The following is a 10,421-nucleotide window of genomic DNA, read 5'->3' as shown; positions in this document are numbered from 1 at the left end:
CTGACCCTTGTTAAACACAAAAATCCCCAAACCAGCTGTTATCCTTTAGGACCCTTACAAACATCTTCAGTGTCTCTTTCCTCTTGAGAACAACTTTATGGATGCAGCGACGAAGTGCTACTGCAGGAACTACACAGCACTGAGTAATCAAACATCCTGCTCATGAACCAACTTCATTGTATGTCTTAAATGCCAAATGCTCAGCATTAGTTTGTATTCCTAGATGTCAAAGTAGACACGTATCGGTGACGGGATTTTCATAACTCGCAAGCCCTCATAAACTCAATACAAACCAGCGCTCCGCTCTAACAACTTCACTCACAGCCCAGAAGTTACTCAACCAGTGCAGAATTCAGCCTGCAGCTCTGCCCAACACTTGTATGTCTCTGTTGGGTGATCGATTGGGTAAACCAATTAGTTAATGCACTATGAAAACAGCAACCAGGTAATGTCCGGCCCCATGGCTGGGTAAGAGAATAGCTCTTAGTGTACAGAGAAAAGCTTATGTTCAATGGCTGATAAACCTAATTTAATGCAAGGCAGGGAGAGCTGGATTTTCTTGGAACTGTGCCTTTACCTTCTTGCGCATTTTCGAGGAGGTGGGTGTAAATCTGTGCCATCGTGATGTCACCGTGCTAGTATGAATGGCCATATGCAGTCAGGCCAAAGGAATGATCACAGGGTTTGCAGCACTATATTTTCATCAAGAGGAAAAGTGGCAGAAGCTGCTGAATGAAAGAGAAGGACATCTGTGTGATGAATTCCTGAGTCCACTGAGGTTGACGGGACTTTCGCTACCGAGCTCAGTGAAACTGGGATTTCACCCAGCACATTTTGTTTGTTTTGGAAATGAGGATTTTAAAGGTAACTTCTGAGGGCAGGTCTCCTCTGCCATGTGGAGAAATGCTCTCTAAAGCCTGGACTCTTGCTGCCTCCTCCTGCTTTGGCCCTAATTCAAGAAAGCACTTAACACATACATAAACACCGTTCTCACCAGCGAAGCTTTTGAGCAAATACCTACTTTGAGGATTTGCTTATCTCTAATCCATTGGTTAAGAAGTAAGATATTTCTCAATAGGAGTAGAAGTGGGATAATCTAGCTGTAAATCCTTATCATTTACATCGTTTAGAACAAGAGCTTAGTCATCTTTTGACCAGTGACGCACAGCACTGATTTCTTGCTGAATAAAATTTTAGAGGCACAGCCAATTTTTCACAGAGGCTTGGAACTGTGCCCTTTATCTGTTTTTATGCAGTGCTCCAAGTATGTAGCATGGAAAGCCTAATGCAAGGTCAGGTTTTGCTAGAATAACAGCACCAAACTGCAGCCATAGGGGCCAGCTCTACCGGCAAGTTTTATCAAATTCCATAGTGATTTTGATATGCAGAGTAAGTTCAAACTGTGATAGTAATAAAGGCAGTTTAAAAATGAAGGAGATTACCAAGCTCGGAACTGTAAAGGTCAGATCCCGATCTATGCTTCCCCCAATTCTCACATGTATTTAGATCTGAGATACCCTGCGCATTTAGCTCTGCTCTGCGGTTCAGTAGAGAGGAAGAACATAGTTTTTACCTTTGGAAAATTCCATCACAGTGCTCTATTTTCACTCCCAAACCGCAGAATTTCATGTCACGTATGATGCATAGTCTGCCTCAAAGAGAATCATTGGAGGAAAAAAAAAAAATCCTCATGGCCTTGATTTTAAGCTTAGGCTTCTGAGACAAAATGGGAGGAAAAAGTGCACTTTCCAGCTTAACTCGCTTTGCTTTTGCACACAAAAAGGAGAAATGCTACTGTAAGAAATTTTACTTTCCAGACTGCCTGAGAGAACCCAACAGCTTGTACACATCTGTCAGAGCACGGCATGCTCTGTCGCAGGGTGCATTGCATGGAGTGCTCGGCCAGACTTCAGGAAGGAATTTATCCTCTCGTGTCTGCTTTTTCTATTCAGTAGCCACCACATTGTGCTAATCAGACCTTACAGAGTGGAAGAGGGTTCTTGAGAGCTACTTGATGTGCAAATTTCTGCTCAGGAAACTGGAAAGGGAAAGGTCCACTGGGGTCTGAGCTTTTATGGCTCCTGCTATCTTTTATGGAGTTTTACTCACAAATGTGAAGAGACTTGCTAAGTTTATTTATTGCATGAGCCTAGGTGTGGAGAATGTTTTCATTCATCCAGAACAGTTCTCTTCAATACAGAATGCAATTCTCTTTTTCATCTGCCACTGGTGCTTAGACTGAAAGCAATTCAAAACAATCAAAATCATAGGATTAGTCAGAACTAGCTCCTTTCCTGTTCTAATGCTCAAACTCCGGTCTTGTATGAAATAACTTTTTGACCTTTGGCCAATGAGAAAAAAGTTGAAAAGCTCAAAATAAGCTATAAAAATAGCCATTAAATATTTCCTCAGGAAATCTGTTTAAATACTGATGTCATTTTCTACAGCAGCTACTTCAATTTGAAATAGCTTCTTGAGCTGAGGGGAACTAGAAAGGCACTGCCAGAGCATAGAGATCAAGGCTCAATGCTAAGAGAGTTGACACAGTGTGAGACAAATGGAAGGGGCAATGCATGTGCTAGGTGCCATGTAAAAAGGTTGTGAGCTGTGAGGTCTGGCAGGAAGAAGGCTGCTCCAAAAGGAATGAACCATCTGAAAAAAGAAGTGTCTCTGTATCCTGTAATTTGAATGTGGCTCCTGTGACATTCAGCAAACTTTGCACCAGCTGCTAGATGTTGGAGAAACCCACGTAAGTGATGATTCTAAATGGAGATTTGATAATCCAGCAGGTGAGAAGCTGCAGAAAACCCACGTGGTATCATGACTGATAATAGAGTGAGGATGGAGCTTCTAATTCAAGACAGAGTGGTGAATGTTAGTTTGTTGGGAAGCCAGGGGAAACAGGAGAAGATGTGGCCTTGTAAATCCAGTTATGCTTCCAAAAATATACCACAGGAACATTGGATGCTATTGGGAACACACATAGTAGAGCTAAGTGCTCAGCAAAGCATGCTAACCTAATTTCATGATTACATGAAAGAAGAAAATCCTGACTCATATTTTATTAAAATTGTTATGGTGAATCAGCAAATTACTCTGTTTATCTCCTTCAACGTCAGCACACTGAAGTCTGGAGCAACTTGAACTGATCTCACTGCCCTTGTAAATAGAATATATTCAGACCAGCTGAAGCTGGACTAAGTGGAAACAAGGAGTAATTCATCACCAAGGACAGCTGGGAAGCTCAGAAAAATGCTATTTCCTGACTGTCCTGGCAGAGGGAAAGACAAGAGCTGTGTGTGCCTTTCATCTCTGACTCCTTTGTGATGCCAGATCCCAAACACAAACATTTACACTCAAAAACTTTGTGGCTATTTTAACAAGATCTCCCCATATGGTAAATGCTGGCCTTTTTACGCATATACCCTCTTAATCATATCCCTGTGGTGGCAGAGAAGGAAATAAAAACATATAGAAACGTATAACCTGATCTCGCTTGTTTAATTGCAAATCCAATCTCTTTTAGTAAAGCAAGCTGGGATCTCGGCAGCCCCATCTGTAGTACCGCATACCTCCATGGGGAGGAGTCTTAGAAAAAAAAACCAACAACAAACCAACCTTAATAGGAAGAGGCAGAGGCACATTTTGGAACTGGAGTCCTGAACCAGATCTCCCGTTTCCACCAAAGGGGTGGAAATGCAGCCAGGGGCAGTCCCTGAGACGTAGTCACCACTTTGCCCTTCTCACAGCTCCCAGTTTCAGGGCAGACTTTTAGGATGAGGTCTGGAGCTGTTTGTGGCAGTTGAGACGTATTGAAGTGGTGGATTTCTGCAGTGGCACTTATGATTTCTTCTTTCCCTGCTACAAGGAGCTGTGCAAAGACTATCTTGACTAAATGATGACTTCCAGATGGACAAAGAGAAAGCAGAAAGACGAGAGAGCAGACACTGACCCATGAGCTGTCTTCGGTGATGCTGCCATATGTAGAGTATGAATGACTTAATGCAAGAAAACATGCAGTAAATTTCAAGAGCACTCAAATATAGAGGCGCCAGCAAGCAAGTTACAGCGAACTGGTATGAAGTGGTCCCTGCTTGCCCTCTGGGCTCTTGTGATGTTTAGTTAAACAGATACTGAATTCAGTGCATGCAGCCTCAAAGCAGCTGGAGTTTGCAAATTATGGCAGTGTTTGGAGAGGACAGTAAGAAAAACAGTGTGTGTTTAGGGGAAACAGAGAGGGACTCGCATGGGCTCTGTCTGCGCTTTGTAAGGATGGTTCTTAGAATCACAGAATAGATTCATAGAATATCCTGAGTTGTAAGGGACACACAGGGATCATCGTGTCCTGTGCCGTGTTCCACACAAGGCCACGCAAAGAACAACTTTATGGTTGTTGTTTTCTTTATCCAAGAAGGACGTAAGAAACAACTCCGAAATGGCATCTGGCTGTCCCCAGAGTGCTTCCAGGGCAGGCAGCATTGGTGGAGAGCAGCAAGGAAAGGGAGAGTGATTTTGCCTTGCTGTGTTTCTTCCTTCTGGATCACACAGTTTCTTGCATGGGACAGTGTTGACGCTTTATAGAGCAGATGGAGCACACAACAGTGGGATCCAAATAGCCTGGAGGTCCTTGCTCTGCCTGGAAATGCCACAAAGATAATGTGACTGTTGTTGCGTTTCAGTGCATTGTGCTGTGCAAGCTGACATCCTGCATGTGAGGACATTTATGTTCTGTGGAAATTTTTTCGGATACCATATGAATAATATGAGCCAAAAGTTTGTGGGGCTGATGGGGTGCTGTGTGTGTCCCAATGGTGCTAAGTTTGGTGCAGCAGAGCCCCAGTGCTGACAAACATGGGCCTCCACAAAAGTTCATCAGCATCCAAAGGGAGTTCTCAGGCAGTGACTTCTCATTCTGGGGGAAGCTGCAAGCCTAGCTGTGACCTCTCAAAGAGTTGTTGCTGTAGGGAAGGAAGCAGTTCAGCTGGTGGTGACTGGCGCTCTGCCTGCTGCCCCCTGAGATGCTGAGCCCCCCAGGCAGCAGGTAGTGGCAGCGCCAGATCCTAGATGAACAGGAGGCATTCAGTTAAAAAAGGAGCCTGAGAATAACCTAGACTTTCCTGGAGAAAGGTGCTCTGGAAATATGAGAGTTGGTCTAGGCTGGGATGTGTAATGATGCAGGCATCTGAGTGCTAACAGAGTAATGTGAAGGCTAAAATGTCTTGGAGTGCAGGAGCTAGGAGTCACTCATCAGTGAGCTTAGCTGAGCTTTCTGTGTTCTGGATTGCTGCACGGAGGTTGGCACTGGCAATCCCACTGAGGAAAGGATGGCCACCAGTGAGCAGATATCAAATGTGTCGATATATCCCATTCAGCGCTCCGTCATTCCTGGCAGCAAGAGGGAAGCTGCAGACATTGAGAAACAGCCAAGTCCTCAAACTGCCAGGGCAGCTCCTTGCAAAGAGGAAAGCCCTGTTAGCAGGGTAGCCGAGACAAGGCCGTGCTATGATCTGATACATATCCAGGTGTCTGTGGGAGCGGTAGCAGATTGTCCTTCATTAAACCTTTTCCTGACAGACACCCTTCTTCCATGCTGCATGCAGACTTATGAAGAGGATTCAGCGCTTCCTCTCTGCCAAGAGCAGTAATGCTTCTACCCAGGGCTCTGCACCATGCCCTCAGATGGGTTCAGCTTCTCCCAGCTGTGTACAGCGGTGATGACAGGCAGCACAGCTGGCCCTGCAGCTGCCCAGATACTAGCAAAGCAAAGGCAGCATGGCCCTGCTCAGGGAACTGGTTGCACTCATTTCACACGGTCACAGACCATATGCCTGGCCTGTGGTCCCCCAAGTGCTTAATGTGCAGGGTGTTCATTTTAGGTTTCAACACGCATGTTTTGTGGGTTGATGTGTAAGGCTCTCTGGGATCTGTAACCACCACATACAGTATGTCATATGAGATGCCAGCTGAACACCTACCCCATCATGCCTGTGAGCTGTTTAATGCCAGCACTTTGCATAGGACCTGATGAGTACAGAGTAGAGCTGTGTGCCTGGCCCATCCTGCCCACACCAAGCTGCACTAGGGTCATTTCTAATACAGTGTGATGGAACGGTTTAGAGGTCTTCATGGAGTAGAGCCAAGGTGAAAACGATCCACTTGCCTTTGCTGACCAGCACCAAAGCAGCAAATTTCTCTTTCAGGTTTCATCTGCCAGGAAAGCTACTGCTTTTATGAGTGTCCTAGTTGTTGACAGATAAGGGCAGGGAAAGCATGGGGACAAGGAATTGAGCAATAAGCCTTTCTGCCAAGGAATAAACACTGTCAGGCGTGGGAAGTGCTGCCCTCTGTCTCCACAGGATGTTTCTTGCTCTCATTTCTCTTGGCAGAAAATTCATTTCCTCATCACCCCTCTCCTCCCCTAGTCTACTTTCAGCTGCGGCTTCTCCTCCCCATCACTTCTCCACTTCTCTCACCACATCCTCCCAGCAAGCAGAGGCTCCCTCACTTTCTGCATGGGCTGCACATGGATGTGGAGGAAAGACTGCTTTAAAATTCATCATCTTGAAGGAAAAGAAGTGGACTCAGGCTGTCACTGGTGATGCTGTGAGAAGAAAAGGAGGAAGGTAAATGCACGTTCTTCATTCCAGCTGAAATAGGGTGATTTTACTGCTGAAAAAGGGGGAGTAAATGCAGCCCTATGGGATTAGAAGGGGCAGATGTGCTGAGCTTTTCCCATGAAATTATTTAAATAGGGCCTAGTCCTGAAAATAAGGAAAGAAAGTCATTGGAAAGGGGAAGTGCAATATTAATATTGCCAATGAAAGACTTGTTTTAGACTTTCCGTTTTAGAGTTAATACAGCAGTTTTTATGATAACCACCTTTGAATGGGTTTTTGCTTCATTCAGTTTTTTCCCCTGACTTTGCATCAGCATTTTCCTCCTTTCAGGCTATTCTTTTACTCTCATACAAGGCTCTGCAGGGCTTCACATGTCTTGGGATCCACGAGTTAGAGTGCTGTGATCAGGGAGAGTTAGAAATTGCTGGTGTTGTTCTCAATCTAGCTTGCACCCGTGGGCATAAATATACAGTTATTGCAAGAAGGCCAGGATTTTGAGTGTTAACCGCTGAACAAAAAGTTTATTATAAAACCAGTGATGGTGGTATTTTATAAGGCTTTTCTTATAGATTGTGGAATAGAACCAGATAAGCCCTGACTTCTCTTTCCTGCTTACTCTTCTGCTCTCTATCCTAATCAGGCTTCCTCCTCTTTTCCCCAGGGCAGCTGCATCCTCAGTGATGCTCTGACCATCTTTTCGGCTCAGGCAGGGTTTGTGAATGTAGTCTCTGTCTGGAGCCGTGAGCTTCACCTACACAAAGGTAATTTCCTTCAGTTTGACCCTCAGGACTCATCTCTTCATCTGCAGCATTTGCTGCTAGGAGAGCTGTGCATGTGCCGCCAGGCAGCTCCTACTAGGCACCACTTCTGCCCATCCCGGACTCCCGGCATGGCAGAAACACACAAGCTATTGCTGGCAAATGGAGTTGTACTTGCCTGTCAAAGTCAGCATTTTAGTCTCATAGAATCATGGACTCATAGAATGGCTTGAATTGGAAGGAACCTTAAAGCTCATTCAGTCCCAATCCCTGCCATGGGCTGGCTGCCCCCCGCCTGCTCAGGCTGCCCAGGGTCCCATCCAGCCTGGCCCTGAGCACCTCCAGAAATGGGGCACAGCTCTCTGGGCAGCGGTGCCAGGGCCGCAAAGAGATCTCCCCACAGCCTTCTCTTCTCCAGACCAAAGACCCCCAGTTCCCACAACCTGTATTCATAGGAGTGGTGCTCCAGCCCTCAGATCATCTTCAGGGCCCTCTGGACCAGCTCCAACAGCTCTTCTTTCTTCCTATGTTGGGACCCCCAGGCCTGGATGCAGCACTGCAGGTGGGGCCTTACAAGGGCAGAGCAGAGGTACAATCTCCTCTTTTGGTGCAGCCCAGGATACAGTTGCTGGGCTCCAAGCACACACTGCTGGCTCTTGTTGAGCTCTTTACTCATCAGAACAGCCCTTCTCCTCGGAGCTGCTCTCACGGAGTTCATCCCCTGCTCAGCACACAGATCTGGGATTGCTGCAGCCAAGTGCAAAGTGTTGCACTTGGCCTTGCTGAACCTCATTAGCTTTATGTGAGCCCACTTCTTAAGCTTGTCCAGGTCCCTTTATCTGTGACCCCTCTTCAACCAGACTCTTGAAGGGGAGCTCATGTCCTGGGAGCTCTGTTTGTAAAACTTGGTAGGGCCAGTTAGTTATTTTAGTTTAAGTGACTATTTAGATGCAATCCCTTTGAGACCATCAACAAAATATATTTTCCTTCCACTTTTTTTGTGTGTATTTTTTTTTTTCTTTTTCAGTGTGAAAGTTATAAAAAGCAATGTACTGAGTTATAAATGGTGGGTGTCCCCTGAGCCTGGCTTAGAAGGTTCGCATGGAGGGGTAGATCAGATTGGCTAAGAGGAAGTCAAACAAAGCAGCAGAACCTGATGTTTTTTAATAGTGGAGTAATCAAAATCTTTTTTCAGGTAAGACATGGATGCCTCCATCAGGCATTGTGTCTTCCTGGCTTCCTTGTTAATGTATCCCTGAGCTGCGAAAGTTAAATGGCTCAGTGCTGAGTCTGGCTCTCTGCAGGATTAGCTGCAATGTAAACAGCACTGCACCAGGTCTTACTGGAAGCTTTAGCCTGATCCAGTATACTGGACAGCCATGGGCACCTTGGTACCCCAGTGGCAGGTTTTTAATACAGAGGTGCTGAGCACTACCAGACAATTTGGCTGTGTTGCCTCTCATTTTTGTCACCCCTACAGGGGCACATAGTTTTTGTACAAGACATCAAATCTTGCAAGAATATCTTTGCCTTTAGCTAAATTTCCATTTACAGTTTGCCCTTCAGGGGAGCTCATAGCAACTCTTTTTTCTTTCTTTTTTTCTTTTTAATTTATGTAACTTTCTAAATCTGTTTAGGATCTGAAAACCTGGCCAAAGCAAACACTGCCCCAGACAACATTCCTCCCCAGGCACAGGCAATGGAGGTGTGCAGCCAGTAACGTGCTGAGGCTACCACATGAGCCTGTGCAGTCTGTCAGCTCACACCACATGGGCTAAAACTCCTGGGTGTTTTCACCCTCGTCTCTGGCTCTGGGAGTTATCCAGACATTTATTTTTGGCTCTTGCTTTAAAGCCCTCCTTGGGAAAGCTCTTTCATAGCTGTACTTTTACTATGTCATTTCTGTGTACGTGCTGCTAATGCTGTTCCTTTCTCGCAGTTACTGCTGCAGAGAAGATCAATTTTGAATACAATGGGTCTGTAGGTCTTATTTAGTGGGGTGTGTGCTGATTTTAAGATTGCAGGATTTTGATGATACTAAATTGGGAGGAACTGTTGACTCTCTGAAGGGTGAAGAGTCCTTGAAGAGAGGTCTTGACTAACATGAGTTGGCAGTCACCAACCACGTGAAGTTTGAGAAGAGCAAGCACCAGGTTTTACAACTGGGACAGGGCAACCCTGGCTATGTACAGACTGGGGTACAAGAGGCTGGAGAACAGTCCCACAGAAAGGAGTCTGGGGTTTCTGTTGACAGCAAGTTGAATCTGAGTCAGCAGTGTGCCCTCGTAGCCCAAAGGGCCAACCATACCCCATCAGGCCCTGCACCGCCACTGGGTGAGGGAAGGGATCGTCCTGACGGAGCACACCATGGGAGGTACAGTGGAATTACCAGGTCACAGCCTGAAGCAATACTTGACCACTAGGTGAGAAGGTGTGGCTAACCCAGATAGCTCAGGTGCAGGCAATGCACCTGAGTAATGAAGAGGAGACTGGATTCCACCCCCCATCTCACTTAAGGGTTAGCAGCCAAGGCAGCAGTGTCTCTTTGGATAGAGGTTGCTCTCCTCTTGAATTGCTACCAGATGCTGGAAGATTGGGAGGGGTAAGCAAATGTTTTTTTGTCCTGTTATGGCTCCACAGGGTTTGTATCCTACTGGAAGACGATGTTATCACCTTCCTTTGCCATACAGGAGGAGAGAGGATGTAGTGGTCTGCCTGTAGCCCTAGTGTTCCCATACTCTTTGGCCACCATAAACCATACTGAGATACTTAAGGCTGTTCTCAGGAAATCACGAGTTCTCAGTTACACATCCCATGCATCCAGTATGCAAATCTGGGTGAATGGGAGGAATTGTGTGCACGTGCACAGCAGCCCATAAAGACTGGTGCAAGGCTAGTGTCCCATCACAAACCCTTTCCACTCAGACACTGAGGTTTTGCTTGTGCTGAGCTGCAGTCAGGTCTGGCTGGCAATAGTGCTCTTCAAACTTAAGCTGACTGCTGGCACCTGTTAGAATTAATTTGAAGAAGACCCAAAAGATTTGGG

Source organism: Excalfactoria chinensis, chromosome 4, assembly GCF_039878825.1.
Source record: "Excalfactoria chinensis isolate bCotChi1 chromosome 4, bCotChi1.hap2, whole genome shotgun sequence".
NCBI classification, from domain to species: Eukaryota; Metazoa; Chordata; class Aves; order Galliformes; family Phasianidae; genus Excalfactoria; species Excalfactoria chinensis.
The sequence above is the reverse complement of the archived record's forward strand: the minus strand, read 5'-3'. Positions refer to the sequence as shown.